The sequence below is a fragment of the Petaurus breviceps genome, unplaced genomic scaffold, assembly GCF_028583685.1.
Source record: "Petaurus breviceps papuanus isolate PSGF00001 unplaced genomic scaffold, PetGlider_PUasm1.0 115, whole genome shotgun sequence".
In the NCBI taxonomy this organism is placed as follows: domain Eukaryota; kingdom Metazoa; phylum Chordata; class Mammalia; order Diprotodontia; family Petauridae; genus Petaurus; species Petaurus breviceps.
The window spans coordinates 462,402-482,485 of record NW_027185612.1 but is presented as its reverse complement, the minus strand read 5'-3'; the positions used below and the strand labels follow the sequence as shown (position 1 = coordinate 482,485).

General features: G+C 41.5%; 1 non-coding gene across 1 annotated transcript; it reads left to right on the top strand.

The window, feature by feature from the left end:
• The first annotated feature begins 10,718 nt into the window (after window positions 1-10,718).
• TRNAC-GCA (transfer RNA cysteine (anticodon GCA)) lies at window positions 10,719-10,790 on the top strand. The gene has a single exon. It is a non-coding gene; the product is annotated as a tRNA-Cys (tRNA).
• The last annotated feature ends 9,294 nt before the right edge of the window (window positions 10,791-20,084 follow it).

Genomic DNA, 20,084 nt, shown 5'->3' with positions numbered 1-20,084 from the left:
CAGTATAGTGAGGTAGGAGATGAAGTATTAGGTCCAGGGAATGACTAATTGTTCATTTTGTCTAGAACATAGAACTTGGAAAAGGAAGGTGTGTGAAATAAGGCTAATAAGGCAGGCTGGAGTCAGATTGTGAAGGCCCTTAAATTACAGACTAAAAGAGTTTATATTGTATCCTGAAGGCAATGGGGAATCACTGAAGTTTTTGTGAGCCTACAGAGTAACAGTCAGACATATGACTTCATGTGACATCCCTATAGGGCTTCTCCCTTACTTGGCACTTGCACTCACTGGTTGTATGTGCTGCTGGTAGGCTTGACACTTGAATTTCTAAAAGGACAGTGTTCAAAAAACCCACTAATGGGCTTTCCAACAATAACCAACCGGGGTATATAATTAGCTATTAGCAAAGGCATTTACATTTGCATTTAGCAAAGTAAGAAGAGTGGGTATAGAACATTCCAATCCCCCCATAAACCCTGCATTCTCCCAGTAAGATACACCACATCTCTAGGAAAAGTCAGTCAGAACCCAGAAGATAATGGTAGGCAGACACATGCTAGGATAAACATGTAGCAAAGACAATTCGTAACTCCTGATAGTATAGTGCCTGAAAGACTTCTCCCTGTGTAGAAGTTTTATGCATCTCCCTTTGGGTATACAGTATCTCTATGGGATTCCCAGGGTCCACTACATTCCACATCCTGGCTCTCTTCTTTGCTTCCAGGGGTCAAGCTCCATGAAATGTCCTCCCTCTGATGATTGCTTCTCTGTAGTTATGTCTGTCTGGAGTGTCTTGTTTCTGCTTCCTGCTGGATGTAGTGTCTCCTACCTGTCTAACCCACAACAGCTGATGAGAGTTGGGAGTCAGAGAAATTACCTCTTTCGACTGCATGAGGTCTCTGTCTCCTCCATAGATAAAGTTTGAAATTTCTTCCTTCCTCCACTAACTGTTAAAATTCCTGTAGGGTTTGGCTATTCAAAATCCTTAAAGGTTTAGGTAATTTGTTTGCTCAATCAATCATTATTAGGACTTTCTTAACTTTCACTTTATGAATAGAGATTTTTTATAGTTTAGTTGGTTTAACACCTCATTAGAACCTTATGGTTACATTCTGGGTTTTCTGTGTGATTACATCCATTAGAAGTACCTAGGCAAGTCATTCTCCAAATCACTGTGGTAGGAAGTGGCCCAGCTAGGATTTGAACCCAGGCCATCAGTCACATATTCTCTACTCTTTTTCCAGCATACCATACCATACTGTCTATTGACCTTGGTTCTAGCATTTCCATTAAAAACCCTATCAGGATATAGCAATTGGAGAAAGGTAGAATCAGGATGTTCAGATAGAGTTTGACTCCCTAAGGGAAAGCAGCATGTTTTCTACTCTTCTTATATATGAAACTCAGTCCTTGGAGTATGTTGCCCCCATGGCTGTGAACCCTTGGCACTGTTGTCTCTTCTGTCTCTGTTGTATCTAGTCTTTTCTATTTGGACAAATGATTATTAGAGACATAATGAACCAGATTATGACCTTCAGAAGTTTGGGAGCAGCCACCAGAGGTCCATAGCAGTCAGAGGCAGGAGCCGAAGCCAGTGAGGGGCTAGACCTATGGAGCAACCTATTTAACCCAGTCCACCAGTGAGGCAACCCAGCCACAGAGATACTAAGACACAAGGTCCTGCAAGCAAGGGAGCAACTCTTCTATCAGCCAAACCATAGCCAGAAATTAAGGTGGTTTTTGTAGCAACCATTTTATATTTAAATCCATGTTCCTAGGGACCAAGTGAGTATATAGAGAGGAAATTGTGCTCCAGGCTTGTTTATGGGTTGCTTTTTTGGGGAGGGAGGGGAGTTTTTGTGCTATGGTTCTTGCTATATCTTCTCAGTAAATATCTCTTTGTAAAAGCTAATTGATGTTAAATTTGTTTAAGTGGTATTGAAAAGAAATCAACTTTTCAATTGGTTATATGTTATTTGGGAAATGTTAACTGGCTAAGTGATATCGAAGGAACACAACTCCCACAAACCTTCAGTATTATCCCTCTCCAGAACCTTGCAGGAGGAAGCAGTAGCAGCATTCTGGGGACCTGACCTTCCTGTTACAGTGGAGGTTAGGAGAATGAGTCCCAAAATCTCTATGTACTACTCTATCCACAGTCTTCAGGGAACTGATTATATAGTAAGAAGAAGGTCTCAGGCAGCAGTGGGCAAAGGGTACAATTCAGTTTTGAGAACACTAAAGGAAAATCTGGTGCCTTGAGGTCCTTAGGATGGATGCTGGCTGATTTCCTTAGGTTATTTTGGCAGCCTTATGGAGAATGGATGGGAGAGGAAAGAGCCTGAAGGTGAAGAGACCAATTAGTAGTTTATCACAAATGTTCAGGCAATGAAAAGTGAGGAATAGCACTAAGGTTGTGGCTACATGAATGAGAGAGGCAGCTAGTGGCTCAGTGGATAGAGCACTGAGCAAACCACTCCACTTCTCTTTGCCAAGAAAACCCCAAATGGGATCACCAAGGGTCTGACACTACTAAAATGATCAAATAACATGTGGATGAAGCAAAGGGTTTGGAAGTTGTGGAAACAGAACTGACAAGACTTGGCAAGATTACATTCCCCTCTCTAAACATCTCTATTCTTTTGAGGGCGTCATTCTCTACTCCCCATTCTCCCTTACACACCCCCACCCCCCATCCAATCAATTGCCAAAACTCTTCCTTTTCAAATTATCTTCCACATGGTGCCAAAATAAATGTTCCTGAATTACAGACCTGATCATGCCACTCCCCTACTCAACAATTATAAGTGGCTCTCCTTTACCTCAAGGATAAATGGCAAGCTTCTCTACTTGGCACTTAAAGCCCCAAGCAATCTGGCTGCAGCCTACCTTTCCAGACTCTTTTCACACTCCTCCCCTTCATGTTGCTGTATTCTTGCCAGACTAGCTACTTACTATTCTCAGAACTTGGCATTACTAAATCTCTCATGTCTATGCCTTTGCAGAGGTTGCCCCCACTCCTAGAATGTTCTACCTGCTCATCTTCACCTCCCTTCAAGGCTGATCTTGGGGATCGCCTCCTACAAGAGCCCCCTTTCCTTATCTCTCTTCTCCCTGACCACAGAGGTCTAGGGTTTGATTGTCTGTACACGTGTTGTATCTCCCAGTAAAATGCAAGCTTCCTGAAGGCAGGGACCCTGTTGTTTTGGGTTTTTTGTTTCCCTTGCACTTGGAAAGTGCTTAATGCTTATTGGGTTTAATTAAATATAGGAGATATAGGGAGGCAGAGACAGAAACAGAGAGACAAAGAGAGATAGAGACAGTGAGACAAACAGGGAGGGAGGGAAGGAGGGAGAGGCAGAGACAGAGCTAATGAGCTCATGTTGACTTTGAGGTAACTGGAATGGTTGTGCTCTGACAGAACTAGAATAGCAGAGGAGAAAAACAGTCTATTCCATTTTGGATATAGTGAGATCTAGAGGCTGGAGAAAGAAAATCAAGGAGGTGATGTCCAATAGGCAGTTTGCAATGCAGGAATTGCTTAATTTAGGCATCTAGGTTTAAGTGGCAAGCCCACAAAATCTTTTTGTTTTTGTCTTTGTATACCTAGAGCCTAGAACATAGGATATGATGAATAAGTTTATTAAAGTGAATTCTTTTTATATAAAAACTAAACCATGCATTTGTGGGGTCACCTATGAGATGGGGTGGCATTAGGGGTGCAGACCAGGGGAATGTTGGGCAATCCAAGATCTTCTGGAGTACTTTGCAGTTTTCCTTTGCCTTAGATCACTACCTTATAGCATATTTATTTCTGTACATCTCTGGTACATAGTAGGTATTTAAGATGTTTATTGACTGACTTATATGTTATAACTCCCCTACTGAATTGAAAGTGCCTTGAGAACAAATATTCTTTTTCTTTTTTATTTTTTTAATCTTTGTGTCTCCAACACCTAGCACAAAGCTAGGGAGATCACAGGGCTAAAAGAAACCTCAGAGGCCTTCAGAGTGCGTCTCCTTCATTTTTATGTAAGAAGCCTTCGGCCCAGAGAAATGAAGGAGCTTGCCAGAGAGAACCTAAGTAGTAAGTGCCAGCACCCAGATAATCTGATTCCAAATCCATTGCTTTTCCCAGTGCAACACACTTGTTCTTTTTAGGCCCCTAAGAAATGTTTGCTGGTTCCCTGACTCCTCCACTACCAGACAGAAGAGTCAAGCCTCCATTATCTTCACTTTCTTTCCCTAGATGTGATGTTAGAATATGATGTTCCCAAACTTCAGAGGGTCCTTCTTGTCCTTTCCCCAATACCTGGAAGTGGACAAACCTGTTAGGTGTTCCTAGAATGACTGGGCTATAAATCACCTCTTGTTTAGGACCACAGAAATAAAAGAAAATTGCTATTCCAGGAAGCTGATTTTAGGTCTCATTGAGAGGTGGAGTTTGAGGTTTGAGAGTAAGGTGACAGGTGACCGCCTCCCTGTGCTAAGACAAGCAGGAAGAGAAAAGCCCAATTATAGGGGATTTGAAACACAAAAAGTGATTGGAACCAGCTGGTGGGGGGGGGGAGTAGGGAGGGGGGAGCCAGGGGCAAGACACAAAAACAGCTGTGTTTGAGTTCATGGTACAGTATTGTGTTTGCTTTTCTTAACACAGTACTAAGGGGATAAAAGTTTTGGTTGGGGAAGTGAGAAGTAGGTGAAATGCTGCAGGGGGCATCTTTGGTGAACTGCCAGAGGGCAACATGAACAAGCTGATCTTCTAGGGAATGGAGGAAAGAGGGGTGTCAGGAAGTGGGTGAGGCGTACAATAGAAGGAAGGTGCCATCATTTGGTCCTACTTCACAGAGGGTCAGCCCTGCTCAGACTCATCAATTCAATTCAACAAATAATATGCTTCCTATAGTACTAGGCTTCAGAGATATATGGGCAAAACTCAAAGTAGTCCCTGCCCTCAAAGGAGCTTACAATCTGTGGGGAACGACAACCTGTAGGAAGGTAAGCATACACAAAATTCACAGGGTAAATACAAAGCAATTTGGGGGTATGGTGGAGACAGAGAACACAAATAACTGAAAGGGAGAGATGTCAGAAAAGTCTTCCTATAGGAAGTAGCACCTTAACAATGCCTTGGGGAAAGAAAAAACCCTAGGGATTTGGGCAGGCAAAGGTGAGCAGGGAGAGAATTTCACACATGGGAGATGGGCCGTACAAAGGTACGGAAGCAGGAGACAGAATGTTATATATGATAAGCAGTAAATAGGCCAATCTGGCTAAAACAGAGTATGTAAAGGAGAGCAATGTGGGATCAGTCTGCAAAGACAAGTTGAAACCATATTGCAAAGGGCTTTAAACTCCAGACAGAAGAGTTCATATTTGATTTGAAGGGGAATAAGGAGTCATTGAAGCTTCTTGAAAAGGCAAGTGACATGGTCAGACTTTTAATTCCCCTCCTAGAGGTTGGGAAAGGTGTTCTTAAAAACAAAAACAATTTTGGGGCAGCTAAGTGGTGCAGTGAATAGAGCACTGGCCCTGGAGTCAGGAGTACCTGAGTTCAAAAATGACCTCAGACACTTAACACAAAAACTAGCTGTGTGACCTTAGGCAAGTCACTTAACCCCAATTGGCCTCCAAAAAGCAAAAAACAAAAACAAACCTTTCTCTCCTCCCCCAGACTGGGTCTACCAAGGGCCCCTGAACAAGGACAGACTTGCATCTCATTATATAGTATTCTCCCTCCCAAACAATCTAGTCAAAATGGTTTTCTCTCTGTTCCTCACATACAATGCTCCATCTCATTCTATCTTCCCTCTCTGTATCTGGCCATCCCATATACCTGTGATGCACTCCCTTCTTCCCTTTAGCTCCTACTAAGAGACATCTCTATTTGGGAGGCCTGAGCTGCAGTTGGCAGCTAAGCCTAATAGATATCTAAACTAAGTCTGGCACCAGTATGGTGAACCTCTGTAAGAGGGACCTACCTACCAGGCTACCCACTGAGAAGCTGACTGGCCCAAGCCAGAGATGGAGCAGACCAAAGCCTCTATGCCAGGCCAAAGTAAGGCCTGCCAGTGAGGGGAGACCAGTCTCAAAAAAGAGGCACCTCAAGTAGCATCATCTTCTTGGTGCCTTTTCTGATCCACCCAATTGCCAATGCCCTCTCTCCTTCCCAAGAAAACTAGTACAACTATTGTGTATATATTTGTATTTCTTAACTTTATATTTATGCTGTATATATTTATATATGGTATAGCTATATTGTAAAGTGTATAGAGTGCTGCACCTCGAGTCAGGAAGATGCATCTTCCTGACTTCAAATCTGGTCTCAACATTTACTAGCTATGTGACCCCGGGCAAGTCACTTATGCCTGTTTGCCTCAGTTTTCTCCTCTGTAAAATAACTTGGAGAAGGAAAAGGCAAACCACTCCAGTATCTCTGCCAAGAAAATCTCAAATGAGGTCAAAGTCAGATATGACTGAACAATATATATATATATATGTGTGTGTGTGTGTGTGTGTGTGTGTGTGTGTATGTGTGTATGTATGTATATATATGTATATATATATGCCCCATTAGAATATAAGATCCTTATGATTAAGAGACTGGTTCATTCTCTGTACTTGTATCCTTTACATAGAACTTAGTAGGTACTTAACTAATTGATCTCCTCTCCTCAGTTCACAACTACTAACAGAAGCAGTTTCCACAGTATTGTGTGGGCCTCTCATCCATGCAAATGTGGACTTCGTAAACACCTTCTCTACCTTCACCTCCAACTTTACCTTTACTTGATCTCTTTTTCATTCCCTCTGTGTGATAATAGCAGAAAGTTCCCTGAGATAAACAGTGATGGACCCTAACTCAGGGAGCTCTCTAGGGATGGAGTTGTATAATCTGAAGAGATCTAAAAGGGAGGACGAGCCTTAGGGAATAAGACCAAGTAAGCCATCTTCATGATTCAAAGTTTGCTGAGGAGGTCTATTTGTCCCTCCCATTCTGATCTACAATGGTGCCTAAAATTTTACCATGAGAAATGCATTTCTTAGAATTAGACCCCAGTTAAAATATAAAATGTACTTTAAGGAGTAGCAAGTTAATCCCTTATCAGTCATTAACACCTTAGTGTTGATTAATGCTAAAAGGAAAACCATTCTGATAGGAAAGACTGATTTTAATTGGGCAGGAGCAGAGTCTCAGAGGAAACCTCTGAGACCTACATAGGGAGTGCCGGGGCAGCAGACAGTCCCAAGCTCTTAAGAGGAAGGAAGTGGGGCCACATGAGGGAATTAAAAGAATGAAGGAGAGAAGATTTGGAGCCCCTGATACTTCTTGCCTAACATATAAATGGGATATCCTCAGGATGGGAGGAGTGATATAACCCTGATGAGAGGCTGCTCTCAGTTTTGGCAGACAGATTGGAGTGTTCGTCATTATTTCAGCTAGGTGGTACAATGGATAGTATTGGATTTGTTGTTAGGAAAATATTAGTTCAAATTCTGCCTCAAAACATTTATTTCTGTTACTCTGGGCAAGTCACTTGATCTTTCTCAGCCTTAGTTTCTTCATCTGTAAACTGGGAATCATGATACCATCCTCCTCACACGGTTGTTGTGAGCATCAAATAAGATGAAAATATGCAAAGTGCCATGTAAACTCCAGCTATTCTCCCAGTTAATATGTGAAACAGCTGAACCCCATCTGGGAAGCTAGCTGATACAAGAGAGAAGCAGGGGTTGTGCAGAGATGGGGCAGCTTCTTCTTCAGCTATCGCTGTGCATTCCCATCTCTGATTTTACATGCAGACAAACTCTAGCATGAGATATGGAGGCGTGTCTGACAGAATAGGCCGCATTTAAAGCAGAAGCAGCCTGGAACAAGCAAGCCTTATGGATCTTGGTACCAGCAAAGTAAAGACATTTTTGGACCATTACACTTATCAAATACAAAGGGCTGGATAAACCACGAGACTCCCAAATGCCAGTTCCAGAATAGTTTCAAGGACTAGCAAATATCAAGATGAGGAGGATATGAACAGAGAAGACTAGTAGGGCAATCTTGTATTTGGGGAAGCAAGAGACTATCTAGGTTAGTCCCCCAAATGCCCATTTAACCCACAATGCAACTAAATGTAACCTCCAGTACTCTGAAGCTTCATTACGGCATGGAAGTGACCCTGGGATTTTAAAGACTAAAAGGGCGAAAGACCAGTTTCTACTAGTTGAAAACTTAAATATAGTCTGTTGCTAGCCTTGAAACATGGGCCTACTATAATAACCAGCCTACTGAAATGTAGGGACGTTAATCACCAGGGGATTAGCTACCAAGTGATGATTATTTTTTTGGCCAAGGCAATTCATTAACTCTCTATTAAGACATACAGAAGTTGCTCTCTACCTTGGTGGAGAGGATTTACACGTGAAATTACCTCTCAATCAGTAAGCATTTATTAAGCATTTACTATGGGTCAGGCACTGTGCAAGACACTGGGGGTATAAAGACAATAAATGAAACAATAGCACAGAAATGTAGTTAAAATGCTAAATATTTTTAACGAAAAAAGAATAGAAAACACCTACTTTAATACTACTCATTAAAATTTCAAAATGAATATATTGCTAAATAAAATTTAAAATTAAATGTAAAACTAACTAGAATTTGAATATATCATTTTAAAATTTATCTTGAATTCTGGTTCTGAGGAAAAATAAATTTAATTAAAGAAAGATGAGGAGATAGATGAAAAAGTCTACTGAAATTCCAAAACGGAAGGCTGGACACTTTCCAGGAGGGTGTTAACCATTTGATAGCACCGATTCTTTATTATGCCTAACTTTTCTTCAAAACATGTCTTTTCTTTTCCTTGATTCAGGTATATTATTAACATGACGTTTAACAGCAGTGAATAGGCCCATGGCCTGGTGGGGGATGGGAAAAGGATTCACAAAGGGAATGAAAGGGAAGAAAAGGGAGAGTTACTTGAGGTAACTGAACAAGCGTTGGAAGAGAAAAACTGGGGAAGACAATTAGAGAGGATGGTATAGTTGAGATAAAGAGATGCCTGGGCTGTGACTTGTGAAAAACAAAAGAGGCACTACAGTGAGTGACAGGATGCCTTTGAAGGGAAAGAAAGGAGGTAGTAGGGAAGAGATTGCCAACCGCCAGGTGGCGATGTCTGCCCAAAATAGCTGTCTGGAAGAGCAACCACTGATTTGGTGCTGATTAAAAGGGCAAAATCTGAGCAGATTCCTTGTATATGTTTCAGTATTTGCTGTTGTGTTGTTTTTAGCAACTGCTGACCAGAGCTACCTACTTCTATTCCCACTGCCTTTTCCCCTGAATCTTATCTACTACTATTTGGTCTCTTAAGCAGTTTTAGAGAGTGATCCGTCAGAAGCACTTAATCATGACCATTTTTTTTGAAAGCTCTACCCTAAAGGGAAGAACACAACGAAGACAGAATAAGGAGCGTCTGAGCCTCTCCACATTCTCACTAACCTTCTCTCACAGAATTCTCCTTCAGGTATCCCTTAGTTCTGCCAAAGTTGACTTCCTGCCACTTCCCAAACACAACTCACACTTTTTCATCTCCTTGATTTTTTTTCCAGTCATTTCCTTAGCCTGGAATTCCCTCTCCCCAACACCTGCACCAGATGAAACCCCATCTATCCTTTAAGATTCAGTTCAAAAGTCACCTCTTCAACGAAGTCTTTGCAGATTCCTTAATCTGAAAGTGATCCCATTCTCCTGTAGATTCTCATGGTACTTTGTAACTCATGCACTTTTACAATCTAATGGAGTTTTTAAATTTGTTTGGGTGGGGGTTTTGTTGGGTTTGGGGGGGGGGGTATGTGTGTGAGCATATCTTATTCTTATGAGTTTGTGAGCTGATAATGAGCAGTGACCACATCATGTTCATCGTTGTCCATAGTAGTGAATCAACAAAAGTAAGGGATTTTTTTCCCTGAAAGATGAATTGACTTAATTACTGTACCAATTAAGGAAGGAAGTAGCCGTGTTGAATGCAAGGGAAGTAACCTATTGAATATTTGAGCCTAGTAATGAAGGGCTAGTTACTTGGCCCGCACTTGAGAGCAGCTCCTACAGTCCCTGGCTCAGGTTCAGACTGGTTTGTATTTTATCCCCGTTAGCAGTTGAGGAATTTTATAATTTAATTGGTCACCAGCCCATCTGTTTACATTCAGCAATGATTAAACAAATTCTGATAACTCTCCAGAATTGAAGTGGTTTTTTTTAAGTGTTTTTTACATAGTGCAAAATGGGAACCTGCGTCAAGGACTCAAGCCCTCTCCATCCTGCCTCCACCCCAACTGATGAAACCGTGTGCTATTCCTTTAAATGCACCAGAACAGGAGAGCATCTGAGAACCACTGGAGGGGGATCCCTGGCCCAGCACTCTCCCCATAGCAAGACCAGAGGAAAGCATTTGCAACTAACCTATATCACTCTCCTCATCTGAAGCAGCTGCAGCAATCACATGACCTGTTTGCTAAGGACAGAGCAATATTAGTCTGGCTATACTAGCACGCATGGCAAAGACATACTCGGGAAACTTAACACACATGGCCATTCATTTATTATGTGAGCCAAGCTAAATGATAGAAATTGGCTCTGGACCCACCTTGTTTTCTCATTTCTGGCCGTGGTGATGCAAGTGCAGTGACCAGAAGAAAATAAGAAGAGAATCAGCCTTCCACAAGGGGGTATAGCTCAGTGGTAGAGCATTTGACTGCAGATCAAGAGGTCCCTGGTTCAAATCCAGGTGCCCCCTGCCGCATGACTTTTACCATCAGAGCAGCTTGCAGCTCAAATGGGTGGAGTCATGTTTACCCCTGCCTTCCCCAATCTTTTTTTCCCCTCATTGGAGCTTCAGTCCTAAAGCAGAATGAAATGTGGGAATGGGGGCTGTTGCTAAGGTGCTTATTAGAGAATTAGAACATTGGATTGCTAGAACCAAAGGTTTTTGGTTCAAATTAAGTGCCCCATAATGTTCACCTTTAATTAGTCTCAGGTTTACCATTTTATTAGGTCTTTTGTCTTTATAACTCAATGTTACGCTTTCTTCTTTTACCCCAACACCTGACTACTATGTTACTAATGGAACAAAAACCCTCAGCATACTAGGTAAATTTCACCTTTTGTCACTAGTAGCAGCATGGTGTAGTAAATCCTGGAGTCAGAAGCAACAATCCTTAGACATTTACCAGTTTTGCCACCAATCTCCAAACCTTAGTTTTCTCATCCGTAAGATGGGGATGCTGCCTACCTCACAGGGATCCTATTAGGATCACGGATCTTCAGCTGAAGAAACCTGCTAGCCTATCTCAATTTACGGATGAGGAAATGTGAAGCCCAGAAGAGTTAAGAGACTTGCCCCATCACACAAGTAAGTGAGGTAGGATGTGATCCCTGGTTTTCTGACCCCAAAGTCCATACTTTTCTCAGTGCACCACTGCAAATGAGGTAATGTTTAGAGTTTGCAAAAGGCTATTTTGGTGTTAGCTGGCATTACCTAATAATAGTCGGCATTTACATAGTGCTTTAAAAAAGTATCTAATTTCTCATTTCATCTGCATAACAGAGATTCAGTCAATAAGCATTTATTAAGCACCTACTGCAAACCAGGCACTATGCTAAACACTACTAATTCAAAGAAAGGCAAAAGACAGTCCCTGTTCTCAAGGAACTCACAAGTCTAAAAGGGGAGACAAACATGAAAACAACTATGTGCAGAGATATATACGAGATAAATTGAAGATAACCAACAGAGAAAAGGCAGTAGTAGTGAGGACGAGGAAAGGTTTCTTATAAAAGGTGGGATTTTAGCTGGGACTTCTGGAAGCTAGGGAGGACAGGATACAGAAAAGGGGTGGGGGGTGCAAGAGAATTCCAGGCATAGGGGAGAGCCACTAAAAATGCCCAGGGCTGGGAGACAGAGTACTGAGTACATGGGGGAAGGAAGATGCTGGAAAGTTAAGTGCTATTATTATCATCATTTGACAGAGAAGGAAACTGAGGTTGAGAGAAATTAAATGACTTACCCACAGTCATTTTGCTATTAAATATCTCAGAGGGAGTTTAAACTCAGGTCTTTTTGACTCTGAGTTCAGAAATCTATACACTATACCATCCATAATATTTTCTCCATTCCATCTCCCTATTACATTAGTATCTGTATCATTACATTTTAAAACTTAATCATATGGTATTTTGCATGTTTTTCTGACTGTCCTATATGCTTTAATTATGTCCCACAATTTGATTGTAGGTTTCTTTAGGTTAGGGTGAGTTCCATGTTTTCTTTTCAAATTCCCTCAATACCTAGGACAGGGGAGTGTTTATAGTAGGTAGACATACACACACACACACACAAACACACAACTGTTGAATTGGGTTGAAAAAAGCCCTAGGAAGTAGGGAGTCTTAATATTGTGGTCCCCTGAGGCAAACTGGTGGTGTGAGAGCCCTGCACTAATAGAGAAGGGAGAATGTGTGGCTCCTCGAGGTTAAGGGTACCAACAATTGTGCTTGAAACAGACGTGCTGTGTAGCCTATAAAAACTGCAAAAGCCAAAGACAAGATTTTAAAGAAGTTTAACAGAGGGTCAGAGCTGAGAAACAGAGATTCTTCCAAAAGAAATATCCCTCTAATGAGGCAGCTAGGTGGCGCAGGGAATAGAGCACTGGCTCTGTAGTCAGGAGGACCTGAGTTCAAATATGATCTCAGACACAACACAAAACTAGCCATGTGACCTTGGGCAAGGCACTTCACCCTAATTGCCCTACCTATCCCTCTCAAAAAAAAGATTCTGGGGCGGCCAGGTAGCACAGTGAGTAAGAGCACCGGCTCCAGTGTCAGGATGACCTGGGGATCAAATCTGGGCTCAGACACTTAGCACCCACCCAGAAACACCTGGCCGTGTAACCTTGAGCAAGTTACTTAACCCCAATTGCTTTAAAAAAAAAAAAAAAGATTCTTAACCTCAATTGTCCTGCAAAAAAAATAATATATACATTTATATATATATCTCTCTAGAAACTGCCATTGTGCCCCATAAGATGGTTCAGAGGCAGATCATTTGACTAAGATCAAGAGTTCAAGAGTTCTCCATAGGAGACATCCTAAATTATTAAATTTACATTTTAGCCTAAAGAATACCCTACTCACTCAGAATGAACTCTGGCTTTAGAAGACTTCTGCCCATTTCTGTTATCACCTTTTTAAACATTGAGGACAAAGTCTGTCCTAAAATAATAGCCTTGCTCAAGTTGAAAAGTCATAGGTGTGTTATAGTGAATGAGAAAATTATTCTTAAAAATTTCATAAAAACCCTAATACTTCAAAAAAAAAAAGTTAAGCCCAGACTCTGGATTAAACATGAAGGGTCAGCTGACTTGCATAGTGAGTCTTCTGGATGCCCTGCTCTTCTTGGACATGGGCTTTTGGTTAACTTTGGATGATGGTAACTTCAAGAAGAGTAACACAATACTCAGTAGTTCTTTGTCTTTTTTATTATTAAGGACATTGGTGTGATACTAGCTGTAAGAGATCCCCAAAATGCAGGATTCCATAGAATAGACCTCATAGGTCCTCTGGCAGGGTATTGGTCAAAGAATCATTGAATCCCAAAGGGATCTTAGAGGATCTCTAATACCATCTGTGCTTGAACAAGAATCCTCTTCACAACATCCCCATCAAATAGTCATTAAGCCTCTGCTTGGAGGCCTCTTGCCACTGAGAACTCACTAGATCCTAACTAAATCTTAGGAAGTCATTTCCCACATTAAGCCCAAATCTGCTTCTCCTTGATCCAAGTTCTGTTCTCTGGGTCCAAGCAGAACAAATCTAATCTCTCCTTCATATGCCAGTCCTTCAAATACTTTAAAACCTCTATTATGCTTTCTTCTATTCCTCCCCTCCACTTCATCACCAGTTTCTTCAGCTGATTCTTATTTTTTGTCTTCTAAGTCATACTTTTGTTGCTGTTGTTGTTTTGGAGGGCAATTGGGGTTAAGTGACTTGCCCAAGGTCACATGGCTAGTTTTTGTGTTAAGTGTCTGAGGCCATATTTGAATTCAGGTCCTCCTGACTCCAGAGCCAGTGCTCTATTCACTTAGACACCTAGCTCTCCCTAAGTCATACTTTTGTTAACCTTCTAAGCTACTAAACCCACCTTCCCCAATATATCTCAAGGAGGTCATTGATAAAAATAAAGGTTCCATATTAACCAAAATATTTTCATTAATATTTTGTATCTTCCCTTTTGTGTATGTATATCTCATGTCCTCTTTACCCTGCCCAAATGTGAAAAAGGATGCCCCAAAGTGGAGCAAGTTCCTGGTGACCAGAAGTTTGGGGGAAGAGGCTGAATAACCACTGGTTATGGATTAAAACATTTATCAAGTACCTACTATGTGCCAAGCACCAAATTTGGTGTTGGGGATACAAAACTCAAGAATAAAACAATCCTTACTCTCAAAGAGTTTACATCTGATGAAGGAACCAGGTGCTGCCCTCAAGGATATGACCTTTAAAGTCAGGGAAAAGGGAAAAGAGCTTGTTGGGAAAAACCACACATACATACAAGTAAATGTAAAGTACACACAAAATGGATGTGAGAGATATATGGGCTGGAATAAACACAGGACTTGGAATCATTGGGCTGAGATTCAAATTCTACTTCTGATATTTACTCTGTGACTTTAGGTAAGTCATTTAATATCCCTGGACCTCAATTCCCTCATCTGTAAAATGAGGGGGTAGACTAGATGACCTCTGAGATCCTTTCCAACTTTATACTCATGTTCCAGTGCCTCTCAGGTCCCATCTTGGTTCTGAGTATATGAATTTTTTTAGTCTATGATTTTTTTTACATACTGCCACTCCCACTAGCTGACCCCCGAATATAGACATACAGCCATTTTTCATTAAATGTTTTTCTCCTATCCAAATGGAGGTAAAGCAGAAAATATATAGCTTCCAAATTTACAGCAGCAGTATGCATAGAAGCTGTCTTTGGCCTGTTACCTGGATTGTTTGATGACAAGGAGGTACAATGCTCACTCTATTTTCTTATTCTTTGACTCTTTTACACACTTCACTCACCCCACCAGCCATACACCAATTAATTTATCCTGGAAATAATCCTACTGTGGGCCCTCTGCTTAATTCAAAGCTTACCTTGGGGATGAAATCAGAAGTAGCAACATCAGGTAATAGCGAAAGGTTAGGGTAGGATTCCAGTATTCAAGGCACCTACCAAGAATGCTTTGTTCCTTCTACAAAGAAAGTTTATCCCAAATGATTCCCCATAGTTCCATCTTAAATATAAGTAACACAGAAGGATGACAAAAAATTTTCTTCATAATTCTTCTGCTCTCCCTGACAACTGGTGGTTTTAAGCTGTCAATATTATCTAGACATCAACAAACATCCCACTTCTTGCATAACATCTGCCTCAGAAGCTCTCATCAGCAGTGTTCTCTCCTATTTCTGACTGCCCTGAATACTCAGAAAACTGATATGGTATAGGAGAAAGAATGCTAGACCTGAGCTAAGTAAGTCCTGCCTCATACAACTGACGAGCCCTGTAACCTTAGGTCCTTCAGCTCTGGACATGCTCTATTATAGTCACCAGTTCTTGAAATTGAGCTTTTGACATATGCTCTATCATATATTGTCTTATGTAATTCTCAGGTTGCTTCACATAAATCTTGTTTCCTCAGCTAAACTCCCTAGGGCAACGATTGGGATTTTTCTTGTATTTCTGGCAAAAGGTTGATCATATAGTATACTTTGATACTCTGATGGATTCATGGAAGATTCCAACATGTTCAAATCCTTCACAATTCATGAAGCAGGCACACAGGAGAAACCTGAAAAATATCCCTTGAACTGAGTCTCTCCTTTCCGCACTAATTTTTTCCATTTGTCTTGTCCCTAATACCTGTTATTTACTTCATTCTAACAGTGGAAAGATCCCTAGCCTGGGAGTCAGAAAACTTGGGTTCTAGTCCTCTGTCACAAATTGTGCAACTTTGGGCAAATCACTTAATCTCTGTCTCATTTCTTCATCTGTCAAAAAGGAAAAAAATTCCTACATAATGATATCTTTAAATATTTGGAGAATTTTTATATAGAAATTAGATTTATTCTTAATGGGTCCAGAAAATGGAATTTGAATGGATAAAATTTATAAGGAAAGAGATTTCTACTCCCAATTTATAGTAGAATGAGAGGTTTTCAAATAGAGAATGTATTACCTTTTAAGTATGAGCATCCCTGTAATTGTAAGTATTCAAGCAAATGTTAACTGAGTGACCCACCTATCAGAGTATCAATGAATCACAGATTGAGACAGAAAAGATTTTATAGGGCATCTTGTATTAACTTCATTTTACACAAGAGAAAACTGAGGGACGTGCTGAAGGTGACAGAGGCAGGGTCTGACCCAGGTCAGCCACTGCTTTCTTTGCCTCTGTAGTGCACATGGGGGTGCTTGGTTTGTGTGACAAAATGATCTAGACAGTTTTCAAGTCGCTGGAAAAATCAATGAATGGATTAGGAGTCAAAGAACCCAAGTGAGAGTACACACTTAATAAGCTGTGTGACCTTAGGAAACTCAACCTCTCGGAGGCTCATTTTCTACATCTGTAAAATAAAAAGTTGGACTAGATCGGGAGTTCTTAACCTGAGTCCATGGAAAGATTTCAGGGGTACCATGAATTTAGACAGTTTAAAAAAAAAAGTATCTTTATTTTCACTAACCTCTAACTGTACTTCAGCATTCCCTTCAATTATTTAAGTACATTATTGTGAGAAGGGGTCCACAGGCTTCACAAGGATGCCAAAAAGGTCCAGGATACAAATAGTTAAGAAGCCTCTGACTAAAAGGATCCGTGTAGCCCGGAGCTGTCAAGGATGTAGTTTACATTTCAATAGCGCAGTGCTCCAGAGTCCAACCTAGGCAGAGGTATCCGGAAACCAGAGCGCTGCATCCTGGGAGATGTAGTTTCCTGAGGAAGAACATCCAACCACTGGGAAGATGTCCAGGAGGCAAAGCAGGGGACCCTGGGAAATGCAAAGGAATGGGTTCCAGGGGCCTGAGCCCAGCGGATCCAGGCCCGTGATCATGCCTGCGGCCACAACCCTGGTCCGGGCGGAAGAAGAATCCACACAGAGAAGGCCGGCAAAGTAGAGTGCCGGGCCTGGAGTCGAGAAGACCTAAGTTAAAATTCGGCCTCAGACACTAACTTATTTTGCGACCCTGGGCAAGTCCCTTAACCCTGTTTGTCTCAGTTCCCTCATCTATAAAACGAGGTGGAGAAGGTAATGGAAAACCCTCTGTTTCTGTCACGAAAACCCTAAATGGGGTCGCGGAGAGTCAGACCTAACTGAAACAACGGAACACCCCCAACTCACAAAGCCAGTGTGACGTCGCTTCCTCTGAAGTGGGAACGGAAGTGCTCCGCCGGAAGGAGCGGTTGCCAGGGTCCTGTTACTTAGGCAACAACAGTAGAGTCTTTGTGAGAGGCTTCTGGCGCTGGGGGTTGCGGGGGGAAAGGGGGGAGTCCTAGTTGTTTTGTTCCTGGGGTCCCAAGAAAGAAGGCGTCGTCTGCCTGTGACCGAGCCCGTCTCAAGACCCCAGCCCGCCCTCCCCCGAGGGGAGCACTGTTGGTGCCCTTGGCTTGACCAGCGCTGGTCGCTGGACCCGGATGGAGGCCAAAGACGAGGCTCCCGCAGGCCGACCTTGGCCTGGCCGCTTCGCCTCCTCGGGGCAGTTTTTTCTGAAATGCGGCGCCGGCCTCTGGCCTCCCAGGCCCCTGTCCCAGCCATCGCCTCTTTGCAAGAAGCCGCCCTGGATAGTGCAGAGAGCCGCGGACTGAGAGTGGGAGAACGCCGGGCTTCCAGGCCCACCCACTACTGAGCCGCGGCTTGGCCTTGGGTCGTTTGCCGCGTTCACATCCTGTCTCTGCTTCAGCAGTTCTTCAGGCTCATTGTTATCTCCCTTTAACAGAGAAGGGAATAGGGAGCTTGGTTAATACCTCGTGTTGGGGAAGAGGGGGAATCTCACCCGTGAATATCTGAATTTTATAAAATTTTGAATGCATTTTCAAAGTGCACATGCCTTTTTTATTCACTGAAGAGTAGAAAGAAGATAGAGGCTTTGATGCTTGGAAGATTTAAATTTCAGTCAAAGAGTGGCTGAAAATACATTTATCTTGTTTTAGATAAGTACTTTTAAGACAGACTCATAATCCACAAATTAAGCACCAATTACTATGTGCTGTCAACCAGCTAGGCAAAAGCAAAACTAGGCAAAGACTTTTTTAAAAAATGAAATCATCCCTGCCATCAAGAAACTTAGCATTCTGTTGCATAATGTAACATGTACAAAAATAAGCATATGCAAAAGAAATACAAGGTAAGTTTTGGCAGAAGAGGATGCTAGCATCTGGGAGCATCAGGAAAGTGTTTATGTAGAAGGGCACCCTCATTAAGGGAAAGTAGGATATATGAAAGGGGATTATTTTTGTTGTTCAGTCACATCCAACTCTTCATGACCCTATTTGGGGATTTCTTGGCAGAAATAGTAGAGTAGTGTGCCATTTCCTTCTCTAGCTCATTTTACAGATAAAGAATCTCATGCAAACAGGGTTAAGTGACTGGCACAAGGTCATACAGCTAATAAGTGTCTGAGGTCACAGTTGAAATCAGGTCTTCCTGACTCTGGGCCCAGCACCCTACCTACCACCTAGCTGCCCAAGAGGATTAGTTATATATAAATCTATAACTGGAAGGGTTCTTAAAGGCCATTTAGTCCAACCTACTTACATTGAAATACAAATTGAGGGCAATTGTGTGACTTTCCCAAAGTCAACAGGTAGATCCTTGATGTTTGAGTTTTCTGTCAGGGAGAACAACCACATTCAACACCAGTGCATTCCAGGATACTCGTGTCAGAGGAAATAGTTTAAATAAGTAACTAAATACATATGTATATGTACATATATATATATGACAATAATTAATGACAGATATTCTTCACCCTTCTCCCCTCAACCTCCTATATGTACTCAATAAATTTGTATTTACTTTGATGAATCTGGGATCTCAATCTGCAAAATCCTCTTCATTAGTCTCCCTGCCTCCAGTCTCTTCCCTCAAAAACCCATATCCCATACAGATATCAAAGTAATAATCCTAAAACACAGGTCTGACCATGTTCCACTGGAAGTTCCAGTGGCTTACTGTTGTCTCACATAGAGTTTAAATTCTTCTCTTTGGCAGTTAACGTCCACCACAGTCTTGCTCTGTCTTAATTTTACATACTTATTATGCATTACTTTGCTTCGTACATTCTACAAGCCTGTCAAACTGACCTACCAACTATCCTTCACATAGGACATTCCATCCATTTGTGTACCTATGTATTCCCCCTCCATCACAAGAAAATACTTCCTCCTTACCTCCACCTCTTAGAATCCCTAGCTCTCTTTGAATGCCACTTCTTTTATGGGACATTTCCTGATCCCTCTCTGTGCTAGAGCCTTTCCTTCCTCTAAAATACTTTGTATTTGCTCTGCATATGTGTACATGTTTTCTCTTAGCAGAATGTAGTCTTTGAAGGCAGGGATTGTTTTGTCTCTTGTATTTTTTTGTGCCTAACTAGGTACTTAATAAGTTTGTCGTTTGCTTGCTTAATCTCATCCATATTTGTAGTTCTTCCAATGTTGAATCATAACCCACTTGCATTTTGTTTTTTAGCTAAGTGTTGGGTGGATAGTTTGTAGTTGGTGATTTAATATGAATTAAGCTTCTAAATTCTACGCAGTCCTGTCCAAGGGGTCATAATCATCATCATCATCAATCATCATCATCTTTATATAACACTTTGATTTATAAACCATTTTCTTCATAACTTTATAAGGTTTAGTTGCTCAAATACATACTTTTTTATGTCACCATATAATTAAGGGATGAGTTATAGTGTAAGGTGGTGGGAACTTTTTTTTTCTGAAGGTCCTTACAAATTGTATAGTGAGGTATAGATCTGCTTGAAAGC